This window comes from Microcaecilia unicolor, chromosome 1 (assembly GCF_901765095.1).
Source record: "Microcaecilia unicolor chromosome 1, aMicUni1.1, whole genome shotgun sequence".
Taxonomy (NCBI): domain Eukaryota; kingdom Metazoa; phylum Chordata; class Amphibia; order Gymnophiona; family Siphonopidae; genus Microcaecilia; species Microcaecilia unicolor.
Genome location: NC_044031.1, coordinates 102,413,902 through 102,432,799, shown reverse-complemented (window position 1 = coordinate 102,432,799; position 18,898 = coordinate 102,413,902). Strand labels below are relative to the sequence as shown.

Sequence of the window (18,898 nt, the reverse complement as noted above, 5' to 3'; positions counted from 1 at the left end):
GTTCAGAACTCCCCCCTCCCCCCATTTACCACTTTCGGTTCCTTCAGTCTTTTAAAACTCTCCTATCAACCCTGTGTCCTAATGGCCAGCACTCAGATTGTTTTGCTTTGCCAAATTGTCTGTCACTGATGTCACTGAGGTCAGTGCATGCCTGCCTAGCAGACCACTTCCGGCAGGCACGGTCCCAGGCACATCCTGTTGGAGGTGAGAATTATTATATAGGATTGTCTCTGGGGGATTTTGCAGTAAATATGTGGGTTCAATTAGGTGTAGTAGGCTAAAAGGGAAGTCGGTGCTAAGGTGTAATGGTGGTTTTCGACAAGAAGGTAACACATGGGGAGAAAGTGGAGGGGGGCGGAAGGGGGGGGGGGAGCTCGCTTGATCCTAGACCACAGTAAAACTGTGGAGCGGCCTGAGGGAGGGGCAGGGGGAGGGGGGATAGGGATGGGGAGGAGGTATCTGACAGGGTTTTGTTCTCAGGGTCAGGGTCATAGGGGATTGAAGAGGGGAGCCCCATGGGCTAGGGGGGAATCTCTCGTTTTGTTCAAAAGTATAACCTTTTTTGTGTTAGTATTGGACTTTTGGTACACTGGGGTCACTTAAAATTGTCTCTTGGAACATTGGGGGAGTTTCGTCCCCCATAAAAAGGACAAAAGTGATCCAGGCGTTGAAGCGGCAAAAAGTGGATATTGCCCTTCTGCAGGATACACATCTGTCACCGAAGGAACATACAAAGTTAAAGACAGGTTGGGTGGGTTCTTTGTTAGAGGCCCCAGCAGTAGGGAGGAAGGCTGTGGTGTTAATTCTCTTCAGGAAAGGTTTACAAATTAAGACTACATCCACAATAATGAGCTCAGAGGGGAGTTATATTATGGCCTCAATGGAAATTGAAGGTCAAAATCTGGTGCTCTGTAATGTATATGCCCCAAATGTGTTTGATAAAAAAAAATTTTCAGGGGTTAATTACTAAGAGGGGCATAATCAAACGGCACCAGCGAAATCGATCGCCGGCGATCTATTTTGGCGGCGCCGCAACAGCTGGCTGGAACCGTATTATCGAAAAGGTTGGCCGGCCAACTTTTGTTTCGATAATACGGTTGGGGCCGGCCAAATGCCACAGATCGCCGGGTTTGAGATGGCCGACTTTGTTTTTCAGCGATAATGGAAACTGGAACCGGCCATCTCAAACCCGGCCAAATCCAAGGCATTTGGCCGTGAGAGGGGCCAGCATTCGTAGTGCACTGGTACTTCTGGATGTTTAGATCTTGCTGATCAGTTATGTTATGACTTACTTGTTCAGAAGTGCTGTATTTTGTGATACTGTTTTGAGAAATGTTCAAGAAAGACTTCATACAAATGAAAAAAGTCCCTGCCATGCATTTTCCCTTGATGGCCGTCCCTGATGTGTGCTTCCCTTAATAGCCGTCTTTCTCTCCGAAAGTGCACTTCTCTTAATGGCCGTCTTTCTCCCTGAACAGGAAAATCAAAAGTTTTTGCACACTGCTTTTTTTGTAGTAACAATGGGATTTGAACCAGCCACCTCTGCATTACAAGACCAGTGATGTAACCACTTGGCCACAGCTCCACTTACTTGTGTGTCCCTCCCTTTTGATTATACCCCTCCAGGTCTCTCTCAGCCACTCACAGACAGCTTAACGCACTGTGATTGGCTGAGAGAGACCTGAAGGGGTATAATCAAAAGGGAGGGACAGCCAAGTAAGTGGAGCTGTGGCTAAGTGGTTACATCATGGCTCTTGTAATGCAGAGGTGGCTGGTTCAAATCCCACTGTTACTACTAAAAAAAACTGTGAGCAAAAACTTTTGATTTCCCTGTTTGGGGAGAAAGCCGGCCATTAAGAGAAGTGCACGTCAGGGACGGCCATCAAGGGAAAATGAACGGCAGGGACTTTTTTAATTTGTATGAAATCTTTCTTGAACATTTCTCAAAACAGTATCACAAAATACAGCACTCCAGAACAAGTAAGTCATAACATAACTGATCAGCAAGATCCTTTTTTTTTTTTTACGAGCTGGGCGACTGGCTTCCCCTCCTAGGAAGGAAATGTTTTAAAGTTTTTTTGGGGGGGTGGGAGGGGGTTGGTGACCACTGGAGGAGTATGGAGAGGTCATCCCCGATTCCTTCCGGTGGTCATCTGGTCAGTTTGGGCATCTTTTTGAGACTTGGTCGTGAAAATAAATAGACCAAGTAAAACCGGCCAAATGCTCGTCATCGCCGGTTTTCTTTTTTCCATTATCAGCTGAAGCCAGCCATCTCGTAAGCACGCCCACATCCCGCCTTCACTACCCTGCCGTCACGCCCCCTTGAAGTTTAGCCGCCTCCACGACGGAATGCCGGCGAGTGTGTCCAAAAATCGGCTTTCGATTATACCAATTTGGCCGGTTTTAGGAGATGGCCGGCCATCTCCCGATTTGTGTCGGAAGATCGCCGGCGATCTCTTTCGAAAATAAGCCTTTAAGTTAACTAAGTTTAAAGGGGGGAACATTATCATGGGAGGAGATTTCAACCTAGTGGTCGACCCCCTGCTTGACAGATCTGGTTCTGGGAGTCCGAGAGGGGGTGCTCGGGCCTTGACTCTGCTTTGTGAAGTGCCAGACTTAGTGGATGCGTGGTGTGTCTTGCATCCGTCAGACAAAGATTTCACTCATCTCTCCAGAGCCCATGCGTCGCAGTCTCGCATTGATTACTTGTTTGTCTCGAGTTCTCTTTTCTCACAGATAGCACAGGCGGAGATTGGTCCTTATGCAGTCTCGGACCATGCTTTGATATGGCTGAGATGGGTGAGGCCCATAAAGGAGGGTGGTACGCGTTTTTGGAGATATCCCTTAGAATTAGTGGGGGATCAGAAATTTCAGGCATTTCTAAAAGAGAGGATGGCAGATTACGCATTTCACGATGATATACATAAGCAGCAGCCGCCCTTTTTTTGGGAAGCAAAAAAAGCTGTATTGTGGGGGGATATTATTTCCTACTGTGCTCGAACTAGGAAGATTCGGGACAAGGTGATTTTGCGTTGAGACTTGCAGATTCTCAACTATAGGAGGCAATATGATCGACACGCTACTGATGAGAATAGGACACTACTCTTGGTCGCACAAAAAGAACTGAACGAACTACTACATCAGAGGGCCGCAAAGACCCAATTTTATCATAAATATAAACTATTTCAACATGGTAATAAGGCTGGGCAGTTGCTGGCAAATATGGTGCGGAGCAAGAGTGGAGTTTCTAGAGTTCTACAGTTGAAGGCCTTAAATGGGCAGATGTTGAGAAAAGATCAGGAAATAGTGGACTGTTTTGGCCAGTTTTATGAGGCCCTATATGCTAAGCCGGAGGATGAGGGGCTGAGCGCAGGTATGTTTTTGGATTCTGTAGAGTTACCTAAGCTGTCCCCCCGGCAAGTGCAAAGGATGAATAGTCCAATTGTAGAAGGAGACCTTATGCTAGCATTGCAACAAAGCGCATCTCATAAAACGCCGGGTCCAGATGGCTATCGCATGGAATTTTATAAGCAATTTTATGAGAATATTAAAGTCCCGCTTTTGGCACTGTTTAATTTTATGGTAGAGGAGAGGATTATTCCGGATACGATGAAAGAAGCCCAGATTGTAGTTATCCCGAAGGCTGGTAAGAACGTAACAGACCCCAGATCGCCATAGGCCAATTTCCCTTCTCAATGCAGATGTCAAGTTGTACGCTAAAATATTGGCAAATAGGTTGGCCCGGGTGCTTCCAGATCTGGTAGAAGAGGCTCAAGTAGGATTCGTGAAAGGGAGAACAGCGGTTTGGAATATCCGTGCCATATTGGCCTCCCTGGAGACAGTGAAATATCAGCGTTTGGCTTCTCTGTTAATCAGCTTTGATGCAGAGAAAGCTTTTGACATTGTGAGGTGGCCCTATTTGTTTGAGACGTTGAAGCAATATGGTATTCAGGGGTTCTTTTTAGACGCCATTTGGGTGCTATATTTGGAGCCTTTAGCATATGTCTGGGTAAATGGGGTGCGCTCCCGTTCATTTAACATCTTTCGAGGCACAAGGCAAGGTTGCCCGCTTTCTCCCTTATTGTTTGTACTGTCCTTAGATCCCCTGGTTAGAGCAATAAAATCCCACCCAGAGATAAAGGGGGTACCGATAGGACTCTCACAATTTTTATTGTCGGCCTTCGCAGATGACCTGCTAGTACACCTGACGCAGCCCCCACAGTCACTCCCGGCTCTGTTAGAACGCTTTCAAGAATTTGGTGACTATGCGGGGTTCAAGCTTAATTATGCGAAATCTTTGGCATTGGCCTCTCAAGAGGAGCAGAAAAGGGAGTGGGGACAGACCTTTCCTCTTAGGTGGGCACAGGGTTCATTTTGCTATCTGGGAATTTGGCTGTCCATTAATTCATCACGTATATATCGCCTAAATGTGAACAGACTGTTAAGTGCAACAGAGGTGCGGTTGAGCAGTTGGGTGACTCTGCCCCTCACACTCTATGGGCGCATTCAGTTGTTTCGGATGGTGGAATTCCCCAGGTGGCTTTACTGTTTGAGAGTATTGCCAGTCCTCATATGTCAACGAGATCTTAAATTACTATATCGTCTGTTTAGACGGTACTGCTGGGGAGGGGAAAAGGCTAAACTGCCATTACCCTTGTTGATGGGTCACTGGAAAGAGGGGGGACTGGGATTACCAGGCTTGAAATGGTATAATAGGGCATGTTTATTGAGGTACTTTGGGGACTGGTTTTTTGACCGAGAACATTACACACCTTAAAAAATAGGACAGTTCTTTGCTCCTTGTCATTTCTACTTTCTACTACAGGCACCTAGAGCTTACATTCCGGAACATCTGAGGAATAGCTTGCTGCTGGCATCTTTGCGGACCCTTTGGAAAGATCTGACGGGCATTTGGGGCCTGCAGAAAGAAACGTCGAACATGTTACCAATTTGTGGGAATTTATTTTTTACGCCTGGGATAGATAATAGGACATTTCGAACTTGGGGGCAGTTGGGCATTAGTTGTTTGGAACATCTTTTGAATGAGCAGGGGACGTTGTTAAACTTGGGAACTTTGGGTATCGGTTACGATATGAACAATATATTTGCCTATAGTCAGATAGCACACTATGAGGGGCATAATTGAACAAAAACGTCTATCTCCATGGGCGTTTATCTCCGAGAACGGGTCCGTGAAGGGGTGGACCGAACCATATTTTCGACAAAAAATAGACGTCCATGTTTTATTCAACAATGTGTGAGCTGGGCGTTTTTGTTTTTCAGCGATAATGGAAAATGAAAGCGCCCAGCTCAAAAACGAATAAATCCAAGGCATTTGTTCGTGGGAGGGGCCAGGATTCGTAGTGCACTGGTCCCCCTCACATGCCAGGACATCAACCGGGCACCCTAGGGGGCACTTTTACAAAACCAAAAAAAAAGGTAAAAGAGCTCCCAGGTGCATAGCACCCTTCCCTTGTCTGTTGAGCCCCCCAAATCCCCCTCAAAACCCACTGCCCACAAGTCTACACCATTACTATAGCCCTAAGGGGTGAAGGGGGGCACCTACATGTGGGTACAGTGGGTTTGGGGGGGTTGGACGACTAATAAGCATTAAGCAGCACAATTGTAACAGGTAGGGGGGATGGGCCTGGGTCCACCTGCCTGAAGTCCACTGCACCCCCTAATAACTGATCCAGTGACCTGCATACTGCTGTCAGGGAGCTGGGTATGACATTTGAGGGTGAAAATAAAAAGTTGTGAAACTTCATTTTTTGTGGTGGGAGGGGGTTAGTGACCACTGGGGGAGTCAGGGGAGGTCATCCCCGATTCCCTCCAGTGGTCATCTGGTCATTTAGGGCACTTTTTGGGGCCTTATTCGTGAAAAAAACAGGGTCCAGGAAAAGTGTCCTAAATTCTAGCTAAAAACGCTTACTTTTTTCCCATTATCGGTGAAATGCGCCCATCTCTGTTCGGCAGATAACCACGCCCCAGTTCCGCCTTCGCCACACCTCTGACACGCCCCCATCAACTTTGTCCGCATCCGCGACGGAGTGCAGTTGAAAACGTCCAAAACTCGGCTTTCGATTATACCGCTTTATTCGTTTTTGTGAGATAAACGTCCATCTCCCGATTTAGGTCGGAACTTGGGCGTTTTTCTCGTTCGATTATAAGCAGGTATGTGAGGTCCTTAGACCCAGAGGCTCTGAGATCCAGACATTGTCACAAGGTGAGACAGTTTTTGGAAGGAGGGGGAACGGATCGACTTTCGGTCTCAAAGTTGTATAAGTTATTGGGGAAACTGCCACTTATGAAGGATAGAGAGTTGATAAGAATGCGTTGGGCTCGAGACTTAGCGAGACCAGGACTGACCTTGGACTTTGATAAAATTACTTCTCGGATACCGGAAATGACAGGCAATGCGGGCCTCCGTGAATGTCAATACCGAATTCTTCACAGAGCATACCTTACAAAAACTCAGTTTTTTAAGATGGGCGGGGTAGAAAATCCTTTGTGCAAGAAGTGTGGGAGGCTACCGGGATCTTTAGTCCATTGTTTGTGGGAGTGTTATCAGGTACAGCATTTTTGGACAGCGGTCTTGCATTATTTGTCCTTGTTGCTGGGTTCTAAAATTGTATGTTCACCGGTAGGAATACTGCTTGATAAGTATGAGATCTTTGCCTTGCAGAGTACGTCTGGGAAGCATTTGGTTCGTAAGGCCTGCTTGGTTGGTAAACGACTGCTTCTCAGTCAGTGGGTGGGCAGTTCTCTCCCAGATTTCTGGCACTGGAGAAATAGGTTCCATGAGCTGATGCTTTTTGAACATCGGGGGGTACGAGGCTCTTCTGGGAGGAGGAAGTCATCTTTGGACATTTGGGGCCCATATATTCAGTCATTACATACAAGAGGTAGAAGTATGGTACTCAATTCCCTTTGAATCTATGGTACTCAATTCCCTTTGAATCTGGGGGGGTGGGAACAGATTATATGTTAAATCTTTGGAGGATACCTCAGTTTGGGAAGGGTAGGGGTGGGAAGGAAGAGGGGTAGATATAGTAAGGGGGAAGGGTTGGGGGTAGGATAGTGATAGGGGCAATAAATGGATGGATGTGTTTCTCCTGCTCGGTGGCCAACAAAAAATGTCGACTTGCTGAATCATAACGCAGGGTGGGGTGGAGCTGGAGCTCAGTGTAGCAGGGCAGTAACAAATAACGGCTAAAGTGTTTGGTCCACAATTCATATTTTATTTGGAATCTTGCCGAATAATACACATGTTGCAATTGGGTACATTCTTAGAATTTAATATATAAGTATATTGGCTGTTGTAATGCACAGAATTTCTAAATGTACAAGAATGGGTTTACCCATATGTAAGAGGGGGGAAGGGAAGGAAATTTAGATATAGCAATAATAAATACCGCACAATATGAGGTATACGTTGAATTTAACATTTTATTTTGCTGCTCATTTAACATTACAAATGTAAACATTTTGGTTATAGTGAAATGGTTGGAGGGGAGGGAGGGAGGGAGGGAGAAAATGATAAAAATATTGATGATAGACGTTAATGATGTATATATACAAGTATGATGTATCATTTAAAATGTCAAATTTAACGGCTATGTTTAAAATGTTGAATCATCAATAAAAACTGTTGAAACATAAAATCAAAATGCACAACATCCAGCTGGGCAACACCAAAGGCACCACCAACTCTGCCTCTGAAACAGCTGAATGCTGCCCCCTAGACCTAATGGAAATTAAGCACTAGGCTTTGATCCAGACAGCCCTGTAAGAATGACAAGGTAAGGGGACTATCTACCTGCCAGGAAGACACCACCTGACCAGAGCACCAGGATTCAAACACCCTCCAAACTCCTGACTGAGGGCCAGCATGGCAATGACTAAAGGAGAAAAAGCCTTCCTTCTCAGGGCATGATTTTCAAGCATGAAGCCATAAGAGATCCAGATCTTCCAAGAGAACTGGCCCTTGGAAAAGAATCTCCAGTCTTCTCAGCAAGTGAAGCAGAGGACTGATGAGGAGCTAAATCAGGTCCATATACCAAGGGCAGCAAGGACAACCTGGTGCAATCAGAATGACCACCAACAGGTGCCACGTATATCACCCAACCTATTAGGGGCTACAGGGGAAAGATGCACCAGCATCCTAAACTTTTCCTTAACCAGAAATTTATTCAGGGCCCTTAGGTTTAGGATGTGCAGAAATCCCCCTGTTTTTTTTTTTGTTTTGTTTTTTTTTACCACAAGGAAGTATCTGGAATTGAACCCCTTCCCTTCTTCCCCTGATGGCAAGGGTTCCACCACTTGGGACTGAAGAAGGGCAGAGATCTCCTTTACAAGTACTTGCTTATGCTGAAAGCTGACGAAAGACGCTCTCGAGAGGGCAATTTGGTGGCCTCCGACGCCAATTCAGTGCACACCCGAGATGGACTATTTGACGAACCAACCAGTCGGAAGTTACAAGGGGCCATCTATGTTGGTAAAAGGTAAGCCTCCCTCCGACCAGCAAGTCATCTGGGACGGATACTCTCAGCCACTATGATCTGCTGGAGCCAGACAAAAGCCCATGCCCTGCTTTGACTGGGGAGCTAGCTGGGACTTCTGAGGATGGGGCTGGTGAGGCCTAGGACGCTAGGCCTGAATTGCCTGAGCAAAGTAAATGGGAGGAAAGAGCCTACACCTTTGAGAGTAACAGGGTCACTACCTAGGTCCGCTGGAAAAGATGCAGATGGAGGATGCCAGGACAGAGTGTAGATGGCACATCCGCCAATCTCTCTTGAACCGCCGGTTTGAGATCAGAAACACACAGCCAGGAGAGTCTGCGCATCCCCACAACCATGTCACAGCGTCTGGACGCAACATCAAAAGTTATCACAAGTGACCCTGGCCAGATAATGCCTATACGCCATCTACTTGTTGGCCAGCTGGCGAAGCTCTGCGGCCTGCTCTAAAAAGAGAGTGTCTGCCAGACTCCATGTACTGTTCACTAAAGACTCCAAGTAAAGGATCATGTCTAGTTTTGTTGTGTCCTTTCTTCCCTTTCTGTTGGTTATTTCCATATATATTTGTTTTTCCTTTTAATTGATTGTTATTCTTTTGTTCTGGTGGGTTGTGCGTAATTTGTCTGTAAGGTGTGTGTGTTGTCGGTAGATTGGTGTTTGAGTTAGGAATAGTCCATGCGTAGTATATTAGGGGGCGAAAGCAGATTATCATGATCAGTTTGTTGGTGTTCATGTTGGCTGTTATTCTGAGATCTGTGATATGTATTTAAATGTATAAAGCAGGTAACAGATCGTGTCTTCTTATGGTGTTATTAGATGTCTAGCAGTCATTTATAAGACATTTATAAGGTGGACATATAAGAGCGTTTAGAGGCAAAGCGATTTGAGAGGCTTTTAGCATGTGTTAGAAGGCATTGAGGCAATTAAAACATTTATGCTAACATTTAAATAATTAAGTGTAGCAGTCAATTATAATACAAGGCACTTAGAAGCATTTAGAAGTAAGGCAGCTAAAAGCAAGGCTTGTAAGATCTAGAGATGCATTTAAGAGTAACAATGCAATTAAAATATTTATGCTAGTTAGATTCTAGAAAGTTTCTTACTACAATATTTCAGCAACCAGCAATTCGATTAAAGCTTTTACAGCAATTAGAGCATTTGAAGAGAGTCTTTCAGCATGCAGCAAGCAGAAGTTCGGGATAAAGCGATCAACTTGTTTAAATTAGGTATTGCTCACGCATATTCCATAGAAAGAAGTAGGAAGGTAGAAATTCAGATGATCCTGCTCATGAAGCTTTCATGCTGTATTTCCCGTGTTCCTGTGTCTCGTTGCTCCGCTCCTATCCGCCGTTGTAGTCTCTCTCTGCTTCACTTTCGATCAGTCAGCACCTCTCGCGTTCCACGGAGGTTGTTCTTATCATCGGTGCTGCCAGCTGCTGGCGCTGCTCCTTGGGGATGGAGTCCGAGTCGGTGAGGCCCGAACGTTGGAGAGGGTGGGAGGTCGAATCGCAGCTCGGATCTTTGAGGGCAGGGGTGAAGTGCGCCACGAGGTTCACTTAGAGTGTGCAGAGAACTTCTAACGGCACCAGATCTTGCCTGCAGTATCCCAGGCAGTTTCCACTTTGTGCGATGGAGTTCGGGCTGCGGGGGCGCTCGTCCGGCAATGACCCAGCAATGGTCCAGCGATGATCCGGGTAGTCAGTAAGTCTTGGTCGGGCTCTCGGGGACTACGATCGGAGGAGATATTCCACCTCCTTAAGAGAAGTGGGGTAGTTCAGTTAGCGATCCGGATGGAGGCAGCAGGGAAACGGGGAGGCCTCCACATGGCACACCGGATCTATCGGTGTCCAATCGTCGCTCCACGCTCCGTCCAGAGGAGATATTCCCCTCCCTTTCTTTTTTTTATCCCCCTCTCCTCCTTTTCTCATTCTATCCCTCCCCTTTCTCCTAGCGTTTCCTTCCCCCTTTCTGTTTTCCTGTTTCCCCTTCCCCATCTCTCCCCACTTTCCCATCTTTCTTTTTCTTCTCCCTCTTCCTGTTTCCTTTTACCCCTTCCATTCCTCTCTTTTTCTCCTTTTCTTTATCCTTCCCCTTTTCAACTTCCTTTTTGCCCTTCCTGTTTTACTCTTCCCCTTCCTTCGCCTTGACCATCCAAAAAAAGGCTTGAACAAAAAGCTGTGTTTTTAACATATTAAATTGCTAAAAACAAGAACTTATACACAGCTGGCCAGGTATAAGTTGGGGTGGGGGGGGGGGGGTCAGTTAGAACAAGAGAAGGGAAAGCAGGGTGCCACTAGACACCAGGAAATTGGAAGAGTCATGTCAGAGGGTTAGGGAGGTGCCACTAGACATCAGAGATTTAAGTCATGGGCAGGAGGGTCAGGAGGGTTGGGTTGGGTCATGTCAGAGGGAGGGACGGGGACTGCTAGACTACCAGAGATGTCAGGGCCGATGCAGGCCTCTAGTGACTTTTTCTTTAAAGTGCTCCCGTTCCTGTTAGTGCATGAGTCGAACAACGCTCATGCACTGATAGAAAGGGGGACATTTTGCAATGACTCATGGATTATAGCTGTGATTTTAATGCAGCGGTAATCTGAATGCTCACTGAATACTACATCCCTTGATTAATTATTTACAGAACGCGCATGTTAGAAGTCATGCGGTCCACAGCTTTAACACATGGCTTTCTGCATTGACCCTACAGTTCTAGTGTACAGACCAGAGGAGGAGGCAAGCCATAAACAAGCCCATTGCCACCACTTCCTCTCCTATTAGGGTATGGATATGGTGAAACTGCAAGAGGATGAACACCTGCATTACATAAAAAATTTGAAAGGGGTAGACATGTAACAAAATTGACAAGAGGAAGATGGCACCTTAGACTAACCAGTGAGGCATGAGCTTCCAAGGACCAGAGTCCACTTCACCAGAAACATAAAGTGAAGTTCAGAACATAAGTACATATATAAGAAAATGCAAAGGGGAGGGAAAGGATACAATCATAATTTATTGTAAAATGCAGGGCAGGTTGTGGTAAGGAAGAGATAAATGACTGGATAGTTCAGTTAACTGACAGATCCTAGAGTACTTAAGCCAATTCACACCTGTAGTGTGCCACAAATCTATTGTCTCTATTCAAACCTATGGTGATGGTGTCAAACATTTTGATGAGTTCCAGTTCCATAGCACAAAAGTTTTCCAAGGGTCAGCTAAGAGCAGTTGCAGTCAAAGCAAAACAATACATTTTGACAGAAAACACAAGCTGAAACAACCATCAGCATGTACTTTTACCCAGAGCACAGAGTGAGTGGATCATTTTCAAAATAACCCATTTGCCAGGATAAACAGCCATTTACTTTGTGGAAACTGTCCTCATTATGAATGAACATGCAAAATGGAAGTTTTATATTGAAACATGTTGCTCCTAAATTTAATCTGCTACTCATTTCCCTCAAGTATTCTTGGGATAATGTGGGGTATAAATGTCATTCATTAGTAAATAAATAAGTACACAGAAAACAGCCCACATAAACCTAATTAACCAGAGTTTTGTTTTCAGTAGAACTGCTCAAGGATACAACAGGACAAGACTTATTTGACAGTGTTAGCAACTGTTTGAAAAGACAGAAGTATACGGTAAGAGATCATTCTTGTAATAATTGATGTTCATTCAGTCATCACATTGTTTTGCTGGCAGTGAATTATGTGATACATTTGTTAATTTACTGTGTGCAGCCTACTAAGGATAGTGTACTGACATTCATGCAGCCCTCTGGGTATAAAGGTTGCCCACTCCTATCCCAGATTTAACAGCCTAATTTAAGAGCATCAAACAGAGCAATCTTTTTGCCCAGCCTTAAATCTGTCCCTGTTGACACCCATTTTTAGGTTCCTACATTTAGAAGCTTAGTGAAAATTAGAACATAAATGTAACAACTTTCAAACCTTATGCTATCCATTAACATTGCTCTGTCCCCTCCCCCCTTCTGTTTTGAAATTAATTGTAACCTAGGCCTCCCCTATTCTGTTCCACCACATTTTCCCCTTTCTTATACACTTTATTTCTTATGTTTTCACCTGTAAACTGCTTAGATACCCTTTTTAATTGGTGGTATATCAAAAGTGAACTATAAACAACTGAGAACTGTAAGAATAAACGCTCTGAATATTGATCTCTTAATGTTGTTAGGATAATCTTGATTGCTAAATTATGAAAATCTCAGGGGAGCCCCAGGGGCATAAAAGATATTTGAAAGGTGGATGCAAGGCTGAAGATCTTCCTAGGGCATCTAATATACTTGCAGTGAACACAAGGATTACCCTTCTCCCCCCACCCCAAAAAAAAAGAAAATGCTCATAAGAACTTAAAACAATTATTTCTCCCCACAAACTAGCTACTCCGTCAGGACCTGCAAGAGGTTATTTTTCTCATTTTCAACTCACAATATGAGCAACAGAATGGGGTGGCTTCAGGATCACAGGGTCACTAGGAAATGTCCACCTAGGATGGCAGCAGCAAAACATTAACTAATCTCCCCTTCTTTACCTTGATCCCATGTCTAGCATGTTCCTTATACCATCTCTATCTTGGTTACTACTGTACCTCTTCCCAGACCACTCAGAAGTTACTTCAAGCTAGCATGGGGCCTTGCAGTAGAGGCCCATACTCAAGTGCTGCAGCCTTCTGCCCTCCACCAGCAGAATGCTCTTAGTCGAGGGAGGGCAGGAGCCAACAACGTTTGAACACAGGGCTCTATTACAAGGTTCCACACAGGCTCAAAGTACCTTTGATGTTGCTTGGGAAGAACTGCAACAGCCTTGGAAGGGGCAGGAGCAGCAGCACCAGCAGCAGAGGAAGTATGCTGGTTCCTGAAAAGGGTGGGGTGCAGGGAGGGCAAAAGGAGATGCTGGCAACCAGGGGAGGAGGGCAGGGAGGGCATGAGGAGATGCTGGCAACCTGGCAAGGGGGGAAGGGAGAGCAAGAGGAAAGGGAAAAGAGATGGGATTTGATGTACTGCCTTTCTGTGGTTACAATCAAAGCAGTTTACATATTAAATACAGGTTATTATTTTGCATATGGGGCAATGGAGGGTTAAGTGACTCGCTCAGAGTCACAAGAAGTTGTAGTGGGAATTGAACCCAGTTCCTGTGGTTTGCAAGCCACTGCACTAACTACTAGGCTATTCCTCCATGCCAAGAGATGCTGGAAACCTGGACAGGAAGGCAACGGGGGAGCAGAAAGAGAGGTGGGGGGGGGGGGGGCTTATAGCCACCTCTGAGAAGGGAGACAAATGTGGAGGTTCACCCTAGAGCATCAGATATTCTTGGGCAGGTCCTGGGTGGCCCACTGGAGCCATGGTCCAAACTACTTTTTGCCACAAAGCATCGACATCTAGTCAACTCGGTAGAGGGGGGCAGAGACTGAGTCCGATTTATTTGCCCTCTCTCCCACCCCAAAAAATGTTCAGCTGCTCCCAACTCAAATTGGTTTTTTGTTGTTATTGTTATTTTCTTATACTAATAATATTCCTTAGGTCAAATTCAATCAAAAATGCCTCCTATATATATAGTCAGTGTAACAATGTTATATAAATTTTTGAAATGTGCTCAGTCCGTACCCATTACATCCACTGCGTCCCCAAGGGGAGCATGTGGTAGTGTCACAGATGGAACCATCATAGCACATTCTATGTTCCGCCTCCTTTAAAGTGTATGCGCACACACATGCATCTGCTAATTAAAATGCAAATCTCAAATGCCAATACATTGAAACCATGTGGCACAGATCACAATTAAACCTACTATATATATATATAAGCACTTAGAGCTCACACTCAATTCATATGCCACCACACTTGCTTATAAATGCATGCACAGTTCATTTATAACAGTATCTGATGGTAATTGAAGGCAGTTTGCTATGACTACTGTGTTCCCACATACCACTGTCACTGATATAGAAGCCTTAACAGTAAAAAATGTATATATATAGTCACTTCCCTTAGGGGCCCAAACGTGCTCGTGCAAGTGATTTAAAAACTCATTAGTGGACCATTCCTACTCTTCAGTCTCACTCCATCTCAACGATTTCCCTTTAACTCTAGCCGAGTTTCGAATATCTTCCTCAGAAAGGGAACTGTGAACATAAATACTCATTATCAATCCAAACTTTTCACCACGTACTAGGATACAATGAATTATTTCTATAGTTCACTTACATAATTAGAACTACAATACTTACAGAAAACCTTCAACTAGCAACATCAATAACGGACACTAACCCCCGGTGGGTAAGTATCTGGAAACCTCCCTCCAACACTCCAGAGTGAATGACATAACAACGCCCCGCTCTATTCAAGTACCCAAATGGGCACGCCTATTGGTTCTTACAAAAGGGCTGGTCCACAAAGCAGCTTAAAACACCCTTATTCTTAAAGAACCATCACACATAAAGAAGTCACTCCTACATCATTTTGCGTCACAACCATTCAACTTCTCTGTTTAGACCACGGGGGTAAACCATGTCCCACATGAAAATAAATCGTTGTTCCTTAAGAGTCAGGATGTCACTCAAATCCCCTCCCCTCTGCAACTTAATTTGTAGGATCACAGTATATTTCAAATCAGTAATTTGATGATGAAACTCGCTCCAATGCTCTGACAGAGGAGCTTCCTTCTTGCAAGTACGAATATTCCTGATATGTTCCCCGATGCGCGTTTTGATCTTTCTCGTCGTATGTCCTATATAAAATAGTTCACACGGGCACCATATACAATACACAACTCCGAGTTGCAATTAGTCCTGCTGTGCATGTAAAAATTCTGATGATTATTAGGCAGCCGGATCATATTGCCCTCATAAGCATACTGACGAGCACGTTTGGGCCCCTAAGGGAAGTGACTATATATATATACATTTTTTTACTGTTAAGGCTTCTATATCAGTGACAGTGGTGTGTGGGAACACAGTAGTCATAGCAAACTGCCTTCAATTATTTGTTGCATTTGTATCCCACATTATCCCACCTCTTTTCAATGTGGCTTACAATACATCATGAATAGTGAGAATACATGAGAAAATATACATTTAGTATAACAGAAGGATTTTGGGTAACATGAATGGTAGAACATGATAGTACATTAGCAAGCAATCATAGTAAGAAATATTTAAGAATTGTATAAGAATTATATAGAACATGTGCATTTAGTAATAGTGAAGAAACATGATAGTGGTTTGGCAGTGAGATATTGTAAGGGCAGTTCTGGGTATGTGTACTGGAGATTCATATTCGCTAATCCTTGTTGTATGCCTTGTTGAAGAGATCAGATACTGTTATAAATGAACTGTGCATGCATTTATAAGCAAATGTGGGTGCATATGAATTGAGTGTGAGCTCTTTAAGTGCTTATATATATATATAGTAGGTTTAATTGTGATCTGTGCCACATGGTTTTGATGTATTGGCATTTGAGATTTGCATTTTAATTACCAGATGCAGGTGTGTGCGCATACACTTTAAAGGAGGCGGAACATAGAATGTGCTATGATGGTTCCATCCAGGGCCACCAAGAGACTGGGCCGGGCCCAGGACAAGGCTGCCCCTGCCCCCCCTGCCCCCCCCCCCCGAGGTCACTGCCGCTCCCCTCCGTCCGCCACCAGGCCAGGCCCCTGCACCATATGTAGATCCTTCAAGAGGTAGTGTGTCACGATTTAGGCTCTACACCTTTTCTGGTGCCACCTCAGTAAGGCCAAAACATAATCTATCCACTGCAAAACACTATACACAAACATGCAGCCCTTTGTGTATAAAGGGGGTCTTTTACTAAAGATTAGCTTGAGTTATCTGCAGCAGGGCCCATAGGAATAAAATGGGCCCTGCTGCAGATAACTCAAGCTAATCTTTAGTAAAATACTCCCAAAGGTTGTCCACCTCTGAGCTATAGACTTGAAACAGAAGATGTCCTTAAGGGAGCTACATCAATGCCCCTGAGCTACACGAAAATGCTTCGATTATGGGAGGGAAAATAGGAAAGGACATGGGAGATATTAGAGGCTGTGATGTCACCTTGGTGAAAGCTAGAAAGGATGTAGAAAAGAGAGATCCTGCAGAAGGATAAACAACGAGGAAGGGAGTGAAAACCATGCTTTCCGTCTGTATGGATTTTTAAAAAAATGCTTTTCAGCTTTGAGCATATTGGGAATGACCTCATCCTTATTGGATCAAAGTCATTTTCAATAGGGTAGATAACAGCCAAGAAAGGACTAGTTTGTGCATATTTTATGGATGTCTTCATGTCCCAGACAGATAGACAAAGGGATGGACTGGATCACTGCTATAGCACGTTCTATCCTGTTTGGACAAATCTTAATATGGTCCCCTATCCTCTGTGTTAGGATGAACACTGGCAGTACCAAATGCAGAACATTTGTCAATCATCAGGAATATGGCACAACAGTACAGGAATAAGGCCAATGTAATTGTAGAATTTGTTTGGCCACTTAAACAAATTTTCTATTCTTTAATGTGGGGGTCTTGTTGACAGTCCAATTTGATGCAATTAAACAGTCTTGAATGTCACAACTATGCTCCTTTTTCAGATTTTTTAAAAAGTAAAATCATATCCTTCTACTTTACAACTGGTAACCTAAAGTCATGCCATGGCTGATGTTTGCAGCTGATTGTGCAGGGGCTGCTTCTCCTTCATGTACAAAATTTGCATTTCCCTTCCCTTTGAGTGGGCAAAAAAAATGTAGGAGATTCTGACAAGTTGAGCAGTAAGGTAAAGTGGGAAGCAGTGTTATTTGCAGAATCAATGCAAAAAAATGCAAAAGAACTATGAAGAGAATACATCAAGCAGAGAGAAAAGAAAATTTTTTTTAATTGGAACAGCAGAATGAATCAGCATAAACTGACTCACCTGCCACCTGCTTCGAGTCACACTCAATTTGAGCTGTCTTGTATTAATGAGATGGTCTCCAGTAGATCTCTGGTTTTCCTGCAAGGAATTTCAAAAGTCTTCTTCTTACCTTGTCGGGGACAGGGTTACGACGACAGCAGCACGCAGTGAAAAGCGTGCAGGCTCGCGCTTCAGCCTTCCCTTGTCTGTCTCTGAGCTCTGGTCCCTCCCTTGCGGAAACAGGAAATGAGGGCGGGACCAGAGCTCAGAGACAGACAAAGGAAGGCTGACGCGCGAGCCTGCACGCTTTACACTGCGTGCTGCTGTCGTCGTAACCCCGTCCCCGACAAGGTAAGAAGAAGGCTTTTGAGATTAGGAGGAGGGAGGGACGGACGGAGGGCGGGCCCTGGAACTCGGAGGGAGGGAGGACATCAGGACGGGCGAGCCCTGGGGAACTCGAAAACTCGGAACCTCAGAGGGAGGGGCGAGATAGCGAGCGAGCACCCATGGAGTCGGGGGGGCCCGGGCCCGGGGAATTTTGTCCCCCCCTGTCCCCCCCTCTTGGCGGCCCTGGTTCCATCTGTGATACTACCACATGCTCCCCTTGGGGACGCAATGGGTGTAATGGGTACGGACTGAGCACATTTCAAAAATGTATATAACATTGTTACACTGACTATTTATATATATAGGAGGTATTTTTGATTTAATTTGACCTAAGGAATATTATTAGTATTGGTATTGCTGGACTTAGGTAATTTATTTTTGTTTTCTTCCGTTTGATTAGATTGTTATTTTCTTGCCAGATTTCTCCAAATAAAGAGATTATTCTGCTAGATTGGATAAGAGCACAAGACCTATTCACTCTTACTAGAAAAACTAGACATTTTTTCCATATATTGGGAAAGCCACTTTCTATATTCCGGTCAAGTCTCACAAAAATTCGATTTTCCATAGCATAGCAGTGCTGGCATTGCAAAAAAAAAAACTTCCAATAAACCATCCGTATATTATTTTACACTATGAGAGAGAACCTTTTTGCTCGCTCATTTCTCTCGGGCTCCAAGTGTTCATTAATGAAACAATTCTTGTTCACAACAAACTCTCAAAGTTTCCCAAAATTCAAATCCTAAATTAGCAATCGGGGGGACATTACCTGGACTCATGCAGTTGCTCGGTGAGGAAATTAAAGGACACACGCTATTTTAGTGACGAAAAGAGCGTTCCCAGGTTAAGAACTGCAGCCCAGCCACAAACACCACAACGGCGCCGTTTGCGTTGCCTTGGAGACAAGCACACCCACTTGGTGTCCAAGTCTTGGTTGCTAGGATACTAAAGAGACAAACGGAAGTACTCCGTAAAGGCGCGGAATCCGGATCCCGCATGCGCACAGTTGGGACGGACAAGTGGCTCTGTGGCTGGCTGTTGAAGAAGGTGCGATGGCTGTCTAGGAGCACAGACCGTCGACGATGTTTTTAGCG

At 44.7% G+C, this 18,898-nt stretch overlaps 1 protein-coding gene across 1 annotated transcript in view; it reads right to left on the bottom strand.

Moving 5' to 3' along the window:
- Positions 1-18,666, bottom strand: part of ARMC4 (armadillo repeat containing 4) — a 445,023-nt gene extending 426,357 nt beyond the window's left edge. Inside the window, 1 exon segment of the mRNA XM_030199274.1 lies at positions 18,574-18,666. The gene's annotated coding sequence lies outside the window, so the exon portion shown is untranslated.
- Positions 18,667-18,898: the final 232 nt, after the last annotated feature.